This window comes from Triturus cristatus, chromosome 2_2, assembly GCF_964204655.1.
Source record: "Triturus cristatus chromosome 2_2, aTriCri1.1, whole genome shotgun sequence".
Lineage (NCBI taxonomy): Eukaryota > Metazoa > Chordata > Amphibia > Caudata > Salamandridae > Triturus > Triturus cristatus.
In genome coordinates, this window is record NC_140582.1 from 23,324,009 (window position 1) to 23,346,413 (window position 22,405).

Consider the following 22,405-nt stretch of genomic DNA (forward strand, 5'->3'; position numbering starts at 1 on the left):
GCAAATTTGCAGCCGCCAGTCTGCATTTAGAGCATTTAAACTTATCACCCCTATCATTCCCAGCCCACCTTGCTATTCTGTCAGGAGTATAATATAACATATACACAGTTCTAAATTGATGTAGTCTTAAACTTATGGAGTTTATTGAACCCTCCAACATCTTTAATGCAGCAAGTATTTCCATAGAAGTTATATCACCAGATAAAAGGTTACTCCATTTAAGAGTAAGTTGAGAGCTGTTGTTAGTTCTATATTGACGAAGTCTCTTATAGATAGAGCTTTTTAGCGACTTCTTGGGTGCAGCTTGGAGACATGCCAACAAGTCAGAATTCTCAAGTGCTTTTATCCTACAGCTCACCAAGCAGTAATCCCTAATCTAAAAGTATTTAAAAAATAGCCAATGGGGAAGATCATAAGAGCTTTACATCATATAGATGTCCCAGTCACTCAAACCCATAGATAGCTACCAGGTATTGACGATTAAATCATTAAATACTTCTGGAATCATCGATTTCTCCCACAAAGGCAGATTGGCAGGTATAAGAGGAAGAGAGTATTTAGATGAACTTTCACGCCATATGTAAACTATGGCTCTAATAGTCTTAAATCTGACTCTTAAAATAGTTGGGATCGTTAGATCTGTATTGGAACATTCTACTATCTGGTCCAAGTGCAAAACAATAACAAAAAGCAGTGGAATCTAGATTACCCACTAACAGCAAATTGCGAAGGCATCCAGCAAATGCAGCCCAATAATACAGCTTAAAATCAGGGAGCTGTAACCCTCCGTGGTTATAAGGAAACCTGATACACAGGGCCGTTTCTACCATTAGGCAAGACTAGGCAGCCGCCTAGGGCGGCAAAAGGGGGAGGGCGGCAAAAAACATGAGTTTTTGTATATCCAATGCGTTAACTATTCTAGCCTGGATGACAGGGGGAGAGGGTGATGGTAGTAAAAGGGAGGGGGCGGCATTTTTCAATTTTCGCCTAGGGCGGCAAAACACCTAGAAACGGCCCTGCTGATACATCATATTGCATGCCATGCCTGCTTTTACCCCTAAATAAAATTACCAATAGCCCCCTCAAGTTGTTTAAAAAAGGAATTTGGAACACACAGAGGAATTGCACAAAATGTATATACAAATTTGGGCAGTATATTCATTTTAATAATATTGTACCTCCCTAAAATACTAAATAGGTAATTTCTGCCAGTATTTTAATTTTTTAATAACAGATTGCAATAGGGACACATAATCTAACTTAACTACCTACTCCACCTATGGGGAAATCTGAGCACCTGAATATGTAGCTAATGTGCAGACAACAGGAACTGATCTAGCTGGTTGAATATTAAGAAGAACTTGTGTCTCACCAACATTCAACTTGTATCTAGAAAAAGTACCAGATTTATTGGCTTCCTCTTTTTTTAAACGTTATCATTTTCAAATGGCTTACAACATTGCATGGTTACTCACTGTGATCATTTAAATCAATAAAAATAAAAACAAGCATCATTTGCAAAGCAAGTGTACTCAAGTGTGCAACGCACCAATGTCTCGGGGTAGCATATATATCATACATTGTGGTATCAACATCTGACCAACCAGGGACACCGGGCTCCCCCCTGCTGTCTAGCCCATACTTTCCTTGACATAATAAACACAACAATTGAGCAAGCTAGATGGAACATGAATTACCCCATCCCAGTGGGTACTATACCGGGGGCTGCTGTGAAATAGGGGCGGCACTGATTTCCAGCAAGTAGTTTTTAAGAGGCTCCCAGATGTTTTTTGGTCGGGATGCCAGGGGTTGGGTTGTAGCATAAAGTTCACAATTCGTATCGCAAAATTTGAGGCTATTAAGCCAATCTTTCACTGTGGGGGAGGCTCTACTTCCCCATTTGAGAGCTATTTCCCTCTTTGCAAGCAAAAGGGTAATGTCCGTGAATTTGCGCAACTTCTTCAGGAAACCCCCCCATATCCCAACAAGGCGACCTAAAGTGTAGGGACCATCTCAAGGTGTGTCATTTGTGTTTTTAATCTGAAAATGGATCTCCAGAAGTCCCCAGTTCCAGGTCAGGTGGGCAAAATTGGCTTGGGGGCCGCTGCACTTAGGACAGGTGTGTGGTCGATTCGGATCAATGGAGTGAACCTTTGCTGGGGTCATTTAGACCCTCCACAAATATTTGAAGTGTATTAGCTTATGTCTGCTGTTTAGGTAGACCTCTTTAGTTTGTGCACAACAGAAGGACCTGTGAGAGTTTTGAATTAGGTGCCCAAGGTCCCGTTCCCACGCCTCCCGTATCTTGGCATCCCTGCTAGGGTCTAATGACATACATGCTTTGTATAGCTTCGAGATTAGGTTTTCTCCCCCGGAACTTGTAATTAAGAGGGTCAGCAGAGGGAAGGACTCAGGCTCCAACGGGTACTCCGTAATCTTAGCTCTTAGTGCCTCCCGTACCCGGCTAAATATAAATTGATCCATAAATGTTGCCCCACTGAACCTCCCGCCCTCTGTGCTAGAAAAAACATGGCCCCCCTGGAAAAAGATCACCAATCTCATCTATTAAATATGTAGTGAGTGTACTCTGTACCAGTTTTTCTTCCGTAATGGGGAGCCAAGGGTCATTAATGATAGGGATCTCAGATGAATATAAGGCGCCACCTCCAGTCACTCTTGTCAGCTTCTGCCAGGCCCAGCTAGTTGTAGATACTATTTGGACATCCCGGGGATCTCTGGGAAAGCCTGTGGCAACACCATACATGGGGGCGCTGGGAGCACCAGGTCAGCCTCAGGTCTAGTGTAGAGGATCTGCACGTCTGGGTGATACCAAGAGTGTGCAAAACTGCACTTAGCAACCAGATAGTAGATCTGAAGATTGGGGACCCCAAACCCACCTCTCTCCAATGGTAAGGACATAGTGTCCCAGCTAACTCTGGTCCCCCCCGACCAATCTGATGACATGGGAACACAAAGTGCGGAAAAAACTGTTGGGGAGCGGGATCGGAATGTTATGAAACAGATACAAAAACCTTGGAAGGACATTCATCTTCACAAGTGCAACTCAACCGGCAAGAAAAAGAGGGAGCCTCAGCCAAAGCTCGACCTGCTGCACCAGGTAATGCACTGCGGGACCCTAATTTAGTCTGATAATTTGCTCGGTTTCTCTGTGGATCTGGATATCCAAATATTTGGCTGACTCCTCACACCATGTCAGTGGGAACTCACATTCCCAACGAACAGTGCTCGGCGTCAGGGGGAACATTTATGATTTACCCCAATTTAATACCCAGCCCTGAAAAAACACCAAACCGGATAATCTCTCTGATGAGCGGTTAAAAATTCTCCTGAGGGTTGCGGACATATAGGATGATGTCATCCGCATAGAACTGCAGACCTCTGTGCAGGTGTCTTTCCTGAAAATGGCGAACCAGAGGGTCCAGCGCCTGTATTAATAGCAGCGGGGAGAGTGGACAACCCTGTCTGGTGCTGCGGGTAAGAGCGAACGAAGGGGACAGTGCGCCATTCAATCGAAGCCTGGTGGTGAGAGCAGTGTATAGCAGTGAAGTAAGGTCAATGAATCCCTTAGAGATACCCAACTTTCTCATCACCTCCAAGAAAAAAAGGCCACTCCAAGGAGTTGAAGGCCTTTTCAGTATCAAGTAGGACTGCAGCCACAGGGACCTTCGGAGCGATTCTATGTATTACCGCAAATAATGTGCGCAGATTTAAGGCAGTCAACCTATGGGGGACAAAGCCCGACTGAGTCAGGGAGATAATATGGTCCAGCAGCAAAGCCAGTCTCAGCGCAATCATTTTAGCCAGAATTTTGTAGTCGAGGTTTAAAAGTGATAGCGCCCTGTACGAACCGCATAGAAGTGGATCTCTCCCGGCTTTTGGAAAAAGGATTATTACAGCCTCACGCAAAGTGAGGGCAGTTCCTTGCGTTTGAGTGCTTCATTATAAACCTCTAGTAGGTAGGGTGCTAATAAGTTCTTATAAGTTTTATAAAAGATACCAGTAAATCTGTCTAGGCCCGGGGGAGTTGAGCCATTCATGGCATCTATGGCGCTAATAATTTCCTCTGGGGAGAATAGCTCAGCCAAAAACTGTTGCATACACGTCTCGAGTCACACCATAGCAATCTCTGCAAGGTAGTCGTTCCGGTCTCCCTCACTATGTGTCACCCATTTTGCATATAATGTGGAGTAATATGCTAAAAATTATTGGCTTCCTCTTTGATAAAATCTAGCGCAGCTACAGGGTTCGAGGAATAAACAGCCACATTGAAAGCATAGGCAGTCATTTTTAATTCACATGCCCCTAATAAAGCAGGATCAATAATATGTACATTTAAATACAGCAGGCGTAAAATCAGCTCGATGTATAATGGGAAAAATAAAGGGGAGAGTGGGCACCCCTGCCGGGTGCCCGGGTATATCAGAAAATAAGTAGATAAAAACCCTACATAAATCAACTGAGCACTAGGATTATTATGTAGAGCCTGCACCCATTTACAGTGTCGACCTCTCAAACCAAAAGCTGAGAGTGTTGCACAAAAGCACTCCCATAAAAACTCGGCTGAATGCCTTTTTGGCGCCAAACCGATATCATCCCCATGTTAAAGCCGGATTTCTCTGCAACATCAAAGGCTACCATTGCAGTATTAACATGGTCTGTAGGATCCCTACTCAGAATAAAACCATACTGCTGATTCAAGACCAATCCTGGCATCAAAGGCGCCAGCCGGGCTGCCAAAATGTTAGCATCAGCATTAATAAGAGATTTAGGGCGGTACGAGCCACACTACACTGGTGGCTTACCTTTCGAAAAAAAAAATACAATATTTTTCATATTCCATGAGCGAGACATATCCTCACTACTCCTATGCAATATATGACTTTGCCCAACAGAAACACAATTCTGAAGAGATCGATGCTTATTAAAGCTGGCCGCTATCTTCTCCTTTAAAATCCTCCTCAAACATGAGCGTTTCTCAATCAAAGAAAAATAAGATTTCTGTTGCTCATGGCCTCCTTTTCTAATTTCAGTGGCGTGAAAGAGTTCTAACTGCATAACTGACTGACAGAGTACTCTCATGTTACTTTATTTATGTCTACTGGGCTGCATAATTCCCCTGATAAAGGCCTTCCTTGCGTCCCATACGATCAATGGGGAGACTGTACCCATATTATTTTGTATGAACTCTGATAAGTTTTTTTGAAATAACACTACATATTCAGTATCTGTGAGTTAATGGTGAGGGAAAGAAAATGGACACCTCTGACTTCTTGCTGCCTATGAACGAAATTATAACAGAATGGGATTATGGTCCGATATCACTCTAGGGCACACTTCCATACCAGCAGATTGTAATATGTTATTGTTAACAAAGGCCAGATCAATCCTGGAGTAATGTTTATGTGATGCAGAGTAATACGTATATTCTGGAACTGCTGGATGAGGTGACCTCCATGCATCCCTTGGGCAATGTAAATGAGCTAGTTCGAGAATAGAAGCCCTGAATTTCACCATTCTTAGGGATGTTCGATGATTAGTGGAGTCTATGGCATAATCCATTGTGCTGCTGAAATCTCCCATAACTAAAAGCTCTTCAAGCCATTCCAGTAATTCTAGGGTTAATGCATCTATATTATCAGGCTTGTCAACATTGGGCCCATATATTGTACAGAACACATACTTAGTACCATTCACTATAAACTGCACAATCCCCCATCTCCCACTAAGATCGGCTGAGTAGCTTATATTCCAATGATTTATCCCCCCCCCCCCCGATTGAGAAAATCTGAAACCCACAAACAATAATGCTATATCCAAGCTGCCTAAGTAAAAGTCTGGCTTTGTATGCCAGGTGAGTTTCAGTATGAGATACAATATGGGGTTTGCACATTTTAAGTTCTTCACAAACTAATTGGCGTTAGCTGATCAAATTTAAGCCGGAAACGTTCCAGCATAAACACTAATTAACCCCATTATAAACCAACTTTGTCCTCCATTGAAATATCCACCCTGAACATCCAATAATCATGCACCTTAAATTACAGAAAAAGAAAAAACAAACAGTAAAATTGTACATATGAAAATAACATTCATTGTGACATTAATATCAATTGTGATCACTTTCACTTGTTTTTTCCCCTCCCGTAATCCTACCCCACTCTCCTTTGAACCCCTATCCCCCCTTCCAAACTCTGGCTAGGAGACTCACCCCTGAACCTAAACTGCCAAACCTGACAGCCCTGGGAGCTCCGCCCCCAATTGTCTCCACACTGCCCACTGCCCGGCAATGACTCCACCTCTTTAGATTGCAAAGACATCAAGGTTGGAGCAGAAAAAAAATCAACTCTTTAGTAGACCCCCCTTTCCCAACAGCTAAGAAGAAAGCCCTTGAGATTACCACAGCCCGCCTTTTCACCACCCAAGAAAAACCCTGAAGAGAAGAAAACAAAGAAGCCTGACCCCTCGGTCACACATAAAGAAAAGAGCAGCTATAAAGGTTCTACAAAATTCATCACGTTATACGAGACCAAATCTGAGCCTTGATAATCTTAAATCTAGCTGGTTCCTGCAAATAACCTGTGACCCAGCAGCCGTTAACCAGTCAATAAGTTGCTGAAGCTTCCACCGCCTGTCCATTGTAGGTTGGCAAACATCTATCCAAGCTGTTATCGACATTGAATAACCCAGAAAAGGGGCTGCTGGACGAGCTTTGATAGTAATGGCTTGCCTTAACAAACAATTACCAATCTATATTAGTATAGGACATGGATTTATCCCCCACCACACTGAAATAAGAGATGTTCGACCTGACAGAATTAGTAATAGGGAGTCTGTGTGCTTTCTGTATTTGCGAGTCCATTTCCCAGTCCGACAAGTCTGGAAATGCCATTCTGAGCAATTGCACAACAAACTGACATGGATCATTCCCTTCCTTTCTTTCTGGTATATCAAATATATGTAGGTCCTTCAGTCTCTGTCGATTATCTAAACTTCAATCTTAAATTGCATTAAGTCCAGATGTCAATTGTAGCACTCTATAGATTTTTTGTTTCTGCTTTGGCGTCCTCTATGTCGGAAATCTGTTGTTGAAGTTCTACCACTTCTGCAGAGAGAAAAGATACATTACTGGTGACTTCCACCAACGAACACTGTATACCTATATTGTCCACTCAGACTTGTGTTTAATGATGTTGTGCTTCTGCCTGTTGGGCCTGCAACATGTGCAAAATAGTTAGTAATGTTGGCTCCTACTCATTGACACAAATGGAGCTGATGAGTCTATGAGTAGAGAGCAGGTGGTAGGAACATCTCTTGGTGAATACAGGGTAGCCTTGAATGGGGCCAGGGTTTTTGGACTGCTAATAGTGGTTCCACAGAGCCTTGCTTGCCCTTCTTACCCTTCGTGATGGGATTTTGAGAATCTACTGATGCAGACCCGTAGCCGGCTACCTTTGACAGCCTTAAGCATCCACCAATTTTTCACACATGCAGGAGTAGATTGGCCAACTCTTTGGTAATTCTCGTGTGGTATTCATGTCACCTCCACAGCTAATGAGTGGCAACTTGTCAGTTCCTGCATGAGTTTCATTATCCAAATGAGCCTCCACTGCTTCTAGTATGCTCCCATCTGTATGTGTGTTACTTGCACCAAAGGTACCGGTAGCCATTTTTATTACGTACATCAGGAAGTTGTAGGCTGGTAACAGCTGTAGGAACTATAGTGGCTGTGGATGCTGTAGTGACCATTGAAGTTTTTGAGGCTGCTGGTGAGACTGCCTATGGGACAACCAACTGGCTGCCCTTACTCCTTTCAGCTTGTAAACTCTGAGGCAGAGGAGGAATAAAAAATATGGGTGCCTTCCTGCCCATCACTTGCCCCATGTTACTGCTAGCCTCACTGCCTGCTCCGAACACACAGTCAATTAAGCCGCCTTTGCCTTCATTACGCACAGTTTCTGCAGGGCCCGCAGCCTTCCCAAGAGGCAGCTGGTCAATACCAGATGAAAATGTTGCTGGTTCCTGCTCTCATGTAACCTTGCTGCCATCCAGAGAAATCAGCACAGTAACCATATTTCCAGCCAGGGCAGCAGCCATCAGCATGTCAGCAAGTGAGGTCTCATCTCCTGTGGACTCCCTGGTACAGTCCTGCAATATAGAAGCTGCATCTACTGGTTTTAATACTTTTAGTATTGCCCGTACCATAGAAGCTTCCGTGGTGTCATCCTGCCGTTGGGGGGACCCTTCTGATCCCTCATTGTTTACCTCAGGGTGGGATTTAGCCAAGTTACGAGCCCCCGGACTCAGTGATTTATATTCACCCGAGGCGGCGCCATTCCAAGCAGGTCAGCAAGCGGGCTCTGCTGATGTCGCCTATCGTAAGACTTCTGAAGAGAGAGAGAGAGAGAGCTCCCAGAGTCCGCTCTGTCCTAGCCTGGGACACAGCCTTCCTTTCGGCAGTACGGGCCAAGAGTTTCCCTCATCCTGTTATGGAAAAGAAGAACATCCGCCCTCAGGCGAGAGCTGTGGCCAGCGTCAAGTGTGAGCGCGGGAGAATCATGAATTCAGGTCTCCCTGTGGGGAGTTCAACCCACCATCCTCTCCACCCTGATCACTCCCAGGACGTTACAGCTCAAAGTAAATTTATACGGATCAATATAGTAGTCTCATGCCACAGCAAAGGGGAAAAAATCAGAGGTCCAAAAGTAAAGATAACTTGCATACACAAATATTAAACATGTTTTTTTTAACACATCTTAGACATAGTTTGGATAAGATTGGGGGACGTTGCTATTCAATCATGCTTATGCCACGTGAAAGATTAGTTTAGTCATATGTGTAAACATATGTTCTTCCTTCAGTATTGCTTAAATCATATTAATACAGCCTACAAGGAAGATTTTTTAGCTTTGCACTACACAAACTATATGTTGCTAAAGACAACAGTGACTAATATTACATGTATTTCTCCTTAGATACTCTACTCCTCAGCAGAAAAAACATGTAGTTTCTATTACACCATTGTGCAACATATTACTAAAAAAATTGCTTCTGGGATATCCTTGCATTTGAAGGAAAATTCATTTAATCTGTAATGAACATGAATATAATACTAAGCATGCACACACCCAGTCAAAAAGGTTACAAATGAGCTATCACCAGGATATCGGATCTCTTCCTGAATATTAAAAGCAGGTAAGGTAACTGGGCGGACATCTGCCTCGATAGTATTCAAATAAAATGGAAACTTTTTGATGCAACGGAAAGAGAATTTTCCATTTTATGTCACAAAATAGTTCTATGCAGATTTAAAGCCATACACGATTTACCTTACAGTATGCTCAAACTCTTAAGAAGTGCCGATATTTTGGAGGGGCACAATAAGCCCAAATTCTTCAAAATCCCTTCCAACCTGGGACAAATTATGAAGTCTTTGAATGTCACATCACAGGCCCAATGCACTCTAATCAGTGTGGCTAAAATAACGATCTGCTACACATAATTAAACACCATATGCGACGTCTGGGGTCTGGAGTGGGCGTGGGGTGATGGCGCTTCCTGGAGAACATCAGCAATTCATCTTCTGACTGCGACCATAAATAAGCTGCTGGCTACATACAAGTACTCCCTATGCATGCTATGGACCTCACAGTTCACGTCAGTCTGAGAAGTTAGGAGAGTGTGCAAACTTAATAGTTCTATCCATGCTTTGGAAAATATTTGCTCAAAATTCAAGATATCGTGACGTTGCAGACAATATTCTCAAAGAAATGTCTGATTTTTCTGATCAGTTTTAATGTAATTCTGGACTGTATTAATACCACAGCTAACAAATGAAAAAGGCGAAGGTAGAGCACTGTAGTCTAATTCTCTGGAGCCCTAAAAAAACAATTCCAATTTTTCTGATTGACAGTGGAGCAATCAGTAAGTAGCATGCATACCTTACTGATCTATGATAGTTATTTGTCCTTTAGGAAAATCCATTATCAAAAGGCTCCAAAAACAAACTACCCAAACACAAATAGGATCCAGATTTTCTTTCAAGTACCGGCTAGACACCGGGCCTCGATAACAAGTGAGCTTGTTTTGTTCTTCGGGCCTATGACTAATCCACACATTCTGTAGCCATTTGCAAAAATTCTCTTCATCAACAAGAACCCACGAGACCTGCCTCACAGTCACAGCAAGGCGATATGGTAGAACTACTTTGTTTGGTTTTCAATGCATGACATCATGACACAATGACCCCTGAACATTTGGTGCCACATATGAACCAATCAGCATTGAAATATCGGGTGTGCCTGCTCTTCCCACATGTCCACAAAGAGTCAATGAACATTGGAAAGTTTGGAGAAGTGAATCCATTGATACCCAAGCAGGAAGGCACCTGCCACCCACCGATGTAGATCCAGCCGACAAATCTAGGTATTTTCACCCAGTTTGTTTTCATAGTGAAGCACCAGCAGACTGTCCTTCTACAGAAACACTCAGAACCACCAGCAGACAACCTTCTACAGCAATACTCAACATCAACCCATTGTCTCCAGTCTCTTGATGGCTATCTGCATATTGGTGTCAATCATTACTTTTAAGATCTATGGCAAATTACTGTAATTTACTACTGGTGTCCCATTGTATTCAATACTATTTATTGCTCTAATCAGTAGATGGCACCGATTTGTATTTCAGTGTTGACTTTCCAAAACCTAGCATGGTTGAGAAGTCTAAGTTTAATCTAAAAGGAAATGAGAGTGATTAGCTCAGATATTACTGATGGGGCTCTCACCAGACATTCACTAAGTTAAGTCGGCAAAGCATGTCAGAGTGTTACACTGTAATGCTGTTGCTAGGGCCCTGTTATGGTGGTTATCTATCTCTGATACAAAAGATTGCATAATTAAAATGCTCTGTCCACATCAATGGATCATCAGCCATGGTGAGCAACCTCTAGCAATTTTGGAAACAAGGTCATATCCACTATGATGGGGAAATATGCATTCATCAAACAAAATTTACTCCCTTCCAAAATGTCATGATATATCACAAATATATACTCCAGGTCCCATAACTCAACAGTAGTCCTGAACCGGGCACCTCGTGATCTCCATATGGCAACTTATCTAGAATATGAGGAAAAGGAGGAGGAATACAGGCTTCCTTCCCACTGTTTAGCTAAACAGGCTTCTTCCTGAGCATCGAGATGCACTTCCTGAAGGAATGCAATTTCCAAGAAAGGAGAGTGCCTTGTACCTCTTGGCACATAATTTGATTATTGACATTCAAGATAAGTATACTTGTCATTCCAGACATGCCGAAATCTCAAGTTTCCAAAGGGACTCCAACAACCCCAGACTTCCCTAGGGAGTATCTGCTTCCTTTCCAGTCTAGTACCACCTTGTATTCCAGATCCTAACATCACAACCCCCAACTAACTAACCAAGTGTAATATAGCAAAGAACTACAATGGGAATAGCCTACACCACCGATTAAAGAGAACAAGAGACGTGACACATCTCCATCATTAATGATGTGGCTTGAGTCATTTTTATTTGGTCATGCATAAAAAGTCAAACTCTGCTCATAACAATCCTCTGAAGCAAGAGTGGAATGTGGGGTGCTCAAGGACTCCCGGTTGCCTCCAGTTCTCTTCAATAAATGTATCACACCATTGTTCTCAATCATCAGAGCAAAAGGAGTACAGTACCATTCCTATGAAGATAAGTAGATTCACAGAGGTATCATTAGTTCTGATAATAACAGAGCCATAGTTAAACAAGCGAAAGCAATATCAATAAGTCTGGCTTATGAATGAAACTGCCTTTTGTGTCACTGATGGGTGTACACACTCAATAAGTCATCCTACATACACCGTGTCACTCATCTTTGAACTCATACATCTATTTATCAATCCACAGACTCATCTGTAGTGAAGACAGGGTTTTATGTGCACACATTGCTATGTTAGCATAAGCGCTTTAGAAGTTAAACGCCATCTTGCAACTTTGCTGCTTTTGCACACAACACTATAGGTAGCTGTTATTACAAGTAAAACTGCTTGCTTGCTTATTATTCACATGAGAACGGTCTGTTGTTCACATTTCTAGACGTGCACCGCGACCTTAGTCTGAACACTGTGTGCAGAAACCATCAAGGTAAAATAACAACGTATGCTGTTGAATTCAGGTTGATCGGCCCACGCTCTAGACACAAGCACACAGCTGCAAATATCCGAAACTCGGGTCCCTTTAATATTGCATCTACATGCATGATTCAGACACTTGGAGAAAACCTTTCCAGACACAGAGAGCAGAGCTGATCCTGTGATGTGATTCACCTAAGCTGATCTTTGAGGTATGGGGTTCCCCATTCAAACCTAGAGACCTTCTATTAGTATATAAAACTAGCTTACAAGCCAAGGGAGGGTGGTTCACAAGGTATTATAGGACCTGTTAACACTATGATTATAATATGATTTCTCCCTTCATTTTCTATGGAATTGTAACAATGCTGATGGTTTTATTTCTAATCATTTGTCTGCTTATGTTAGCCAAAGTACTACACCTTAGAGCACGTAGTTAAAAATAAACATTTTAAACTTTTCTGTGTCTCTGATTACTCCTGTTGTGGACTGATATGAGAATAACAACGAAAAGGTGTTTCTGATTCCCACCATTCCTGAGAGTATTCTAAGTCGCTTATTCTGGGTTGTCTAATCATTGGTAGCTTCGAAATGATATGGAGAACGAATGAGACACTGATGCTAGTCGGTTAGGGGTTCTGAGTACTGAGGTGAGTTTTTTGGTACACCACAATTCACTGAGGTCCTGGTTTCCTGTGCATAGTTCTGTGCATGAGCAGAATCCCTGCAACACATCCTTCCTTTCACCCTCAACACAATTGCAAAAAAAAACACAAAACCTCAACACCACACAAGATAAATTAAAAGAATATTAGTAGAAAAAAAAATGCTTTATTTTAAACACAGCGAACATACGTATTCAATAACAAAACTAAACAAAGCAGTGGGTGTCTGTCTTGCAAAGGAATTGTAAATAGTCGATCACTCTTTTAAAGGTTAAGCATTGGCGCTACATTTAGAGCCAACGTGCAGGCAATCTTTGAATGGTAAATCAATAATACAATATGGACAAAAGCATTCCGTAATGATATTCTGATCTAGAGGAAGCGGCCAAGTGGATTGTGGCGCACTGCAAATGAAATGAGCGGCAAGCAAGCAACCCGTTAGTACTGCCTGGAGAGCTGTAGTATTCTCTTAAGAAATATTAAAAGAGGAGAAGCAAAGAAATAAAAGGGGAACTATAAAAGGAGAAAATTCAAAACAAAGTACTGGCCAACCAGGCCTGGTACTAAAGAGCCCTTATTTTCAGGTGGATGTACACATGTGATCAGATAATGCCTTCATTCACAGGGCAAAAGGGCCAATAATGAATGCAGACTGATTCAGGACCCGTTGCAGTTTGTTGTCATGGATGGAAGCAGAGTGTAAATGACACTCCGATCAATTGCAGAACAGAGTGGACCCACAGGTCCTCCATGTCTATATGGATATATATTTATCTATATGGATTTATGTATTATTTAATTTTTTAATTACAAGATCCTGGCAGACATCTAAAAAGAGATTCTAGCAAGAATTTCACAGTGCAAATATTCGCCCCTTAAGGTTTGTCACAGGCAGTAACCAACATCAAAATCATTCCCTACCGAGGTAATCTGGCATTTCATGTAACGAAATACCTATCTGTAGGAAATAGCAATCTAACATTAAATGTCTGTTGAGTTTTTTCCTAGTGAACCAATCAGGCCTCTAGCTGTTATCAATGGCTTTTCACTATAACCAACTAAACCCTCCTGTACTGAGCATACGCTTTACCACAAGGCAACAATTACGTACACAGTCATAAAATTAGATAGTATACAAAATTACAGTTGGTGAAGAAAAATACTATCTCTCCTAAGAGGGCCTAACAAGGATTCTAACAGTACAAATCTTCTATACCCAGAGGGGATAACCAGCACCAAAATGCTTGTGTACTATGGTAATCTGTGATATTCCAAGTAACAAAATAACTATTGGTACGCTTTAATACAGCTAAATAAAAATCTACCCTTACATACCTAATGACTTTAATATATGCTTTCCACAATCAATATTTCAGACCTACTGCCTTTACCATAACTTTTCTTTATAAACAGGGCTGTTTTTGGTCCAAAGAACCTGCTACTGTATAATATGTCACATAGATCTGTAGTTTTGCAAATAACCATCCCTCCTGAAATATTATAATCTGTGCATCACAACCCCTCACATACTGAAGATCTTCTGTTGTTTGCTCTTGTTCATACACCATTGACATTCGAAGACAAGATCTGTACAAGACTACCCTGCCCACAACCTGTCATAGCCCTTCAAAAAATGCCCACTGAAATAATAAAAATCGACTATATCTATTTATTTTTGGGTTTTGTTTTTTGTACATTGTGCAACTGAGGACAATTGTTTTTCGTTTTTCCCTTTATGCTCTGCACCTTCTGTCTTTACCAACACCCCTCCCTCAGGGAATCCTCCCTTGATCTTGCTTGGGCATTAACATTCCACCTATTTGAGCTTCTCCATTACCATGGTACATTACTTAAGTATTAACTCAGACTTACATCAGCGGTTTTGAGTGTTAAACTGCTTTATTAGATCCTGCACCTCACATGGCTCTTATGTTATGCATTGCATTGTTACATACCACACGCAGGGTACCTGAGAATTAAATGTGAGCAGTAGTTCCCAGCCTTCTAAACTCCTCTATGGGCTTCCCCATCTTCCACTGCCTACCCTGTGATGCTATAAAGATATCAGCCCAAAAGCCAATATCAGACCAAATGCTAAAGGCAAAGTCATCTACTTTCAAATTCTCCTCTTTTAAAGTAGCTTTCAGTATCTGTTCCTTGACTGTACATGTTTTTAAATTCACCAGGACTTTCTTTGGGTTTTTCTATTAGGATTTTTCTTGAACGCATCCTGATGTGCTTTGATTTTAATCTGAAAATCTCTTCTTTGCTAGTCAACAGCCACCCCCTCCCCCCAAGTTCCCTCGTTGTGTCCTCTAGTGTTTTTGTTCTTTGGGTCATTATGTAGATTTTCTCCTCCAAAATTTCATAGGCCCATGGTATACCTTTCTAATTACTCTCGGAGGTTGAGAACATGGGTCTTACCTCAAGAGACAAGCCTCCAGCAGCTTCTTAATATTTCTCTCCATAAGGTTCTGCTTGACCCCCAACTACAAAGCCAGTTTCCCTGCTGGCCTGATTACATCTATCTTGTTGAGTCTCTTCCATGTTGTCTCCCGCGAGGACCTGAAACTTATTCACTGTTGAAACTGTATCCGTTGCTTCACTCAGGCCCCTCATCATCATGCCCTAACATTCCAAATCAGAGTATTAAATGGGACCGATACTGTGAGATGCTGTTAAGACAGCTCTGTAATGTCAAGATCCCGGTGCAGGCAGTTAGCATCAAATGGAATCCTCATCATTGGATTTCTAAAAAGCACATTACTGCAAAGAGATCTTGACAGAATACCACAGACTCAGAGAGTATCCAACAAATATATTCCAGCAGGAGAAGATAAAAGTAATGCACCAAAACTACAAGCAGGATGTGTAGGATTCCAAAAAAGACCACCCGGAAAAGTTTTGGGTTAGGGTCCTTCATCCCTGTAAAACAACCAAGAGAAAAGCTTTTTGGAAAATCATAAACAATTTTGATAAGGATACCACAGCCTCCTTCAACACATAATATCCCTGTAAAACTATAGGTGCAGCACTTCAGTGAGCATTACTGGTCAATTCCATATACCAAAGACATTGAATTAGCATCAGGAATTGAACCACATAGAGCCATAGGTCATGAAATCTCTTCACCTACACTACCAGACAAAAAGCTCGCTGAGGAAATTCACAACACTCCTCACCCACCTATAGGTGAAGTTGGCAGTGAAACCGCATCTGATAGATGTTTCTTAGAGAGCTCTGATCAAAATCTAAGATCTCTTGAGAACATCATAAAAAGGAATAAGGAAGAAAGGGCACTTGGCCTCAATGGTCTTCCGGATGCTCTCTTTAAGTCTAATCCAGAACACTGGGTAAAAAAATCTTAACATCTTGTACAGTGCGGTGATGAAGAACTACATGACCCCCGATTCTTGGCATAGGTCAATAATCCACCCAATTTATAAAGATGGTAACAAAGGTACCCCTGGTAATTACTGATTAATAGCACTTTTAGATCATGATTAGTCCTTCAAGACCTAGTAGCATGGGTAGAGTCATAAGACGATACTTCATAGAACCAATCGGGATTTTGAGCTGGACAGGGCATTTAGTTAAACCTAACTCCTCTTAACATCTGCATGCAATCAGCCCTGGCCTCAAAAACAGCACTTTATACTTGCTATGTTGACTTCAAGACGGCCTTTCACAGGTTCCACATGAAATACTATGGCAGAAGCCAGCAAACTCAGGGATCCCAATCAATATTCCAACTACTGTACATTGATACCTGGCAATGTGTCAAACTGGGGGATGGCACTAAACTCTCATGGAAAATACACACGACTGACCTGAGGTAGGAGTGCATAAGCCCTGCTGCTGTTCAGCTTTTTATATCTCAGACTTATCACACACGTTAAATTCGACTAATGCCCATACACCGAAACTGAGTGGACTCACCATGACACAAATTGTCTATGCCGACGACCTCCTCCAACTGAGCCAGACAGGAGCGGGGTTGCAGCACCTCTTGAACAGTCTTTTTATTTAAATCCAAAAGAACAAACTAGAAGTAAATTGCTATAAAACCAAAGTGGTCAAATTATCGGAGAAGATCAGAAAATCTCTTACATGGGTATTTGGTGGTACCCAACTTGTGTGTTCCTCAGAGTGTGGGAATCGAAAATAATGGCTGTTAGCATGGGCTTAAACCATCTTGTTAGCAGCATCCATTTTGTTAGCCTTGTGATTCTCCATCTTCACTGTTGCCTGCTTTTCTATTCTGCTTGAGTCATCAGCTTTAGTTAACTAATTCTATACTGAGCCAGAGCAATGTATGAGCTCAGAAAGGCCTGTAGCTGCTAGAATGCACCTGTTTGAGAATGTAACTGTCTATCATATCCTACTGATGAAAGCAGTTCTGTTTCCCCTCCCACTTTGCTGACTAAGTGATATTCATCTGCCCATGTTTGTCAGTAGTTATTTCTGTGTATGCTTGTACCTTCTTTTTGAGTCTACATGCTTACTCTGCAACAAACTGTGTATAAATGGCCCATGGTCTCTGTATTCCATGTACTACCTCCTGAAGCACTTGAGGGTGTTGTATTGATGTAGTCCCACTCATGAGTGATTAATAAACTTGTTCTTTGAATTCCAGCTTCAGTGCCAATCTCTTCTTCGTTAGTATAAGGACCCATGGACAAAGATAAGGGTGAACCCTGCACCGGTGTGCCCCTAAAAAGGCACAGTTCCACAGTTTTGGCGCCCGATTTGTGGGGCTCATCGGAGACGCAGTCGACCGAAGGAGTGGTCTTGACAGAAGAATGGTATCTTGCTGAGGAGACGTCCTGCATGAGTCGACCCTTGTCTTTGCAGACCTTAGCCACTTTTCCGGTTTTCTCGATATTGACCCTCCAGGTAGTGGCCGGTCCCGACTGAGACTTCCTTTGGCGCAAGTTTTGCAGTGTCCATTAGGTCGACCAAGAGATTGGCAGTTGGAGGTTGGAGACTTTTGATTGGTAAGGTCGCTGAAGCGGCACTCTTGATTTTGGATTTGCTTGGCCAAGATTCTGGTTTTGTTTGTTTGTTTATCTGTTGCAATAGATAAAAGCAGGTAATGTGGAGATTTTTCTCTACTTTGATATATCTGGGATAAGTAATATTTTACAAATTTGGTAGCATGCCTGCTCCTGGCACACTCCGTAGGTTGGGTTACTGTCTTGGAGGTACCAAAATGGATTTAGAAAGAAGTCATCTGGCTCCCCCATAGGGGACACCTAATGGATACATGGATATTAAATATAGTATTTCTTCCATAGTGTATAGTACACTGTGGAACAAATATACGAAAAAGGATCCTGATCTACAATGGCCACTAAATGGGTCATTTTTATTTTAAAAAGATTCAGTATGTAGAGCAGTGTTTATTTAAACGCAAGAGTCAACAAGATACGTTTGATTGTGTACGAATGTGGGAGAAAGAAGTGCATGAGAGAGTGAGGAAAGAAGAAGCTATAGCAGAAAAAGAACAGCGAAAAACGATATATCAAAAGGCATTGGAATTGAAAAATAAGGAGATGAAGGAAATAAAAGAAAAAGAAGATAGGGAGCGTCGTTTAGAGGTAACTGGCCAGTACCCTATTAGGCACCCTATTTATCCCATACAGGATTCCATCCTGTTAGATAGACCTCCACCCCCCGTATAAATTCCCTAGTGCCCCTGAGAATGAAGGTTCTGATGAGGAGCATTTGTCTTCAGAAGAAAAAGATGAAGATAAGCAAGATGGGCGGAAGACTCGCTCTACTTTGACTACTGAATACAAGGCCACTCTTAGATCTGCTGCTCGTAAGGCAGCGCGTGGGAATGTCTCCGCTCCAGAGCTCAAAGCAATGGTTCAGCAGTGGACAGATTTAGAGCAGTTATACTTTGTAGTGACGTTTACTTGGGAAGTAATACTCAGTTTTAGAAAACATTGGAGTAGAGCAGATGTTATGGCTCTTAAAACTGCTTTGCCCGATCGGTGGAAAAATCTGTCCGCTTTTTATGAAGAAGTGGATGCAGCTACTAGCTCCTGTACTATGACTCTACCAGATATTGACATATTTTTTTGACTTATTTTGCCCCTGATATGTGGAGACCAGTTCGGAAAGGTAGATGATAATGTAGCCTATGGTGATACTTGGGTGCATTTAGAGCAAATAGAGAGCCTGCGCAGAAACCACAATAGGAGATATTAGATCTTCCCAAAACTATTGTGACTAAATTGAAAACTCTCATACCCCCTAAGAAAATAGATTGGACTACATTAGCGTCTTGTAAACAGAAAGCGGATGAGACCGTTTTTGATTTCTTTACGCGATTTGAAGAGACATTCCATGACTTTAGTGGGCAGTCATTGGCAGATGATAAGGGAAATTTGTCGCCAACATGTTGCCAGAAATAGCTAGTCGCTTAAAAGCCAGCGAGAGCTCATGGACTACGTCTTCCCCGGTCTCCCTTTTGACTATGGCCCAGTATTATGAGCGTCAGGAAATGGAAGCAAACGGCAAGGAGGATAAAAAAGGTTAAGGATTTAAAAACGAAAGTTATGTTGGCTCAAATATGTGGTCCACCATTTAGAGGTGGTGGAAGAGGTGGACGCGCGATGTATCGCCCTTGTGTACCCCCTTTTCCTCGAGCAACTTTGTCTTCTGATCAGTGTGCTTATTGTAAAGAGATTGGACATTGGCGTTCTGAGTGCCCCCTTTTGCGAGGTCAGCAGTATCAGCGAGGTAGAGGAAGCATGAGAGGCCGCCCAGGGAACTCAGGAAATAGGGGAGGCATGGATAATCTACCAGATTTGAGGCAGTTGAACACAACCCAAATTCTTCTAATACCTTTGATAGAAGAAACCAATATCAAATGTCTGATTATTCGGTTGAAGGGCTCAGGGATTCTGATTATGCATAGGAAAGCCTAGGATGGTGTAAGGAACCGGTTGAGGTCCCAGTAGATCAGAAGGGTCCCTATGTTGATGCAAACGTTTTGGTTTCTACTGATCGGTTTCTGGTTGATACAGGGGCTACTCGTATTGCTCTGTCTAAACAATTGGTTCCTAGGGATCCCCTGTCTGGCATAATGATAACATCGATAGGGTTCGACGGGACACCTACACTTAGCCCACTGTCACAGCCACTTGCATTTAGTCTTGATAAATTTACTGCAGCATGTCCATTTTTGCTTTCCCCTAACACACGGATATCATTGGGGGTATCGATATGCTTAAACATTTCCGTGCTACAATACGTTTTTCCCCAGAGCGTGTTATCTTAAATGATAACAATTCAATGGTTGAGAGGTCTTGTCTTAATAAAGAGGATGTTACGCTGGCCTCGTTACCTAGTACTTTGTGGGCTACATCAGATACCAATGTGGGACACATGGTTATTCCACCAGTGCATATTCAAGTGAAGGAAGGTGCTTCATTGCCTCGATTGTCCCAGTATAAAATATCTCAGGAAGGCGAAGAAGCATTAATACACATTGTTCAGAATTTGATCAAGGTGGGGGATGTGGAAGAAGTCCCTTACAATACCTGTAATAGTCCTATTCTTCCTATTGTAAAAAAAGATACTGACACTAAGATTTACAGATTCATTATTGATTTACGAGAGGTCAACAAAATCGTAGTGCCCCAATATCCGGTAGTCTCTGACATCACAACACTTCTTACTATGGTTCCTCCTATTGCCACTACATTTAGTGTGATCGATTCGAAGAACACATTCTTCTCAATACCTATTCATCCTGACAGCCATTATTTGTTCGGCTTCACTTTGAATAATCAATCATTTAGATTTTGTAGAGCTCCACAGGGGTATACAGAGAGTCCTAGCATTTGTAGCCAGGCATTGAAAAGGCAGCTTGATTCTTTCCCGGTACCGAAAGGGGTGGCTCTTATTCAATATGTCGATGACATCTTTTTGGCTGCCGATACCCCTGAACAGTGTGAAGAAGGTACACTGTTACTGCTATCATTCCTTGCCTCTCATCATCACAAAGTCGCTCGGAAGAAATTGCAATATTGTAGACAGCAGGTTACCTATTTAGGTCACCTCCTGTCTAAGGAGGGACGTGCATTTACACCAGATCGCATTCAAGCTATTTTAGACACGCCTGTGCCCCGTACTCAGAAGGATGTTCGTGCGCTGATTGGCCTTACTTCTTTCTGTAGGCAGTGGATCCCTAGCTTTTCCCACATTGTTAAGCCCTTGTTGGCCCTTTTGACTAAAGACACTCCGATGCCCCTACCATGGACTACTGAATGCCAGAATGCTTTCCAACAGTTACGTCAAGCTCTTTGTTCTGCACCAGTATAAGGAACTCCAGACTTCACTAAGGCCTTCTCACTCTATGTACACGAGAGGGACGGTTGCGCTCTCTCAGTTTTAGTACAGACACACGGCGATAAGCAGCGTCCTTGTGCATATTTCTCAGCTGTCCTTGATCAAGTCGCCCGTGCGCTGCCAGGGTGTTTTCGAGCAGTAGCAGCTACGGCTGTGTCAATACGTCAGAGTGAGGGAATAGTCTTGTCACATAGATTGCTTGTTCTAGTACCCCATTCAGTTGATGCTCTTTTAAATCAAACGTAAACACAACATTTGACTAGTGCCCGCTTGATAGGATATGAATCAACACTTTTGGCCTCTCATATCACACTGAAAAGATGTTTGACTTTGAATCCTGCTACATTATTGCCATTTCAAGCTACTGAGTCTCAGTCACAAGAGTTACATGACTGTATATCCCTTACTAAAAAACAAACAAAGGGTTGTGTTGACCTACAAGATACGCCCCTTTCTAGTGTTGATGGGGAACTGTGGGTTAATGGGTCCTGCTTGAAGTTGCCTGATGGTACTACGTCTGCTGCTTATGCAATTACAACACTTCAGACAGTAGTTGAGACAGCTCGCATTCCACAGAAGTCAGCTCAAGCAGCTGAGTTGATAGCATTGACAAGAGCATGTGAGCTTAGTACAGGTCTGCTTGTTAACAGCTACACCGATAGTCGATATGCCTTTGGAGTGGCTTATGATTTTGGGCAACTCTGGAAGGAAAGAGGCTTTCTTACTTCACATGGGACACAAATAGTGCATGGGGAATAAGTACATAATCTCCTTACTGCCTTGACATATCCTAAGAAAGTGGCAATTGTTAAGTGTAGCGCACACAAGAAAGTTACTGATAAAATAGGAAAAGGAAATGCCTTTGCGTATTGTACAGCGCGTGAGACTGCAATGCAGAGAAGTACCATATCTATGTTTGTAGTAAAGTCACAGGCTAAACGTTGGCATGATGCCAGGCAAGAGGTGCTGGACATGCAACGATCTGCTTCTGTTGAGGAATTAGACCAATGGTCTAAGGGGGGAACATTGGATGATGAAGGCTGTTGGAGGAATAAAGAAATGACAAAGTGGTAGTTACCCACAGCCTATGATTCACATGGCACATGGGCCGGCACATGTTGGAGCATCCTCAATGGCAAAGCAACTTATGCAAGTTTGGGATCATCCAGATATTGCCGGCACAGCTAAAAAGATAGTTCAGTCTTGCCTGATCTGTCTC

The 22,405-nt window shown here is 42.3% G+C and overlaps 1 protein-coding gene across 2 annotated transcripts in view; it reads right to left on the reverse strand.

The window, feature by feature from the left end:
- Positions 1–22,405, reverse strand: part of SH2D4A (SH2 domain containing 4A) — a 661,947-nt gene that overhangs the window by 78,013 nt on the left and 561,529 nt on the right. The gene's annotated exons all lie outside the window — the stretch shown is intronic.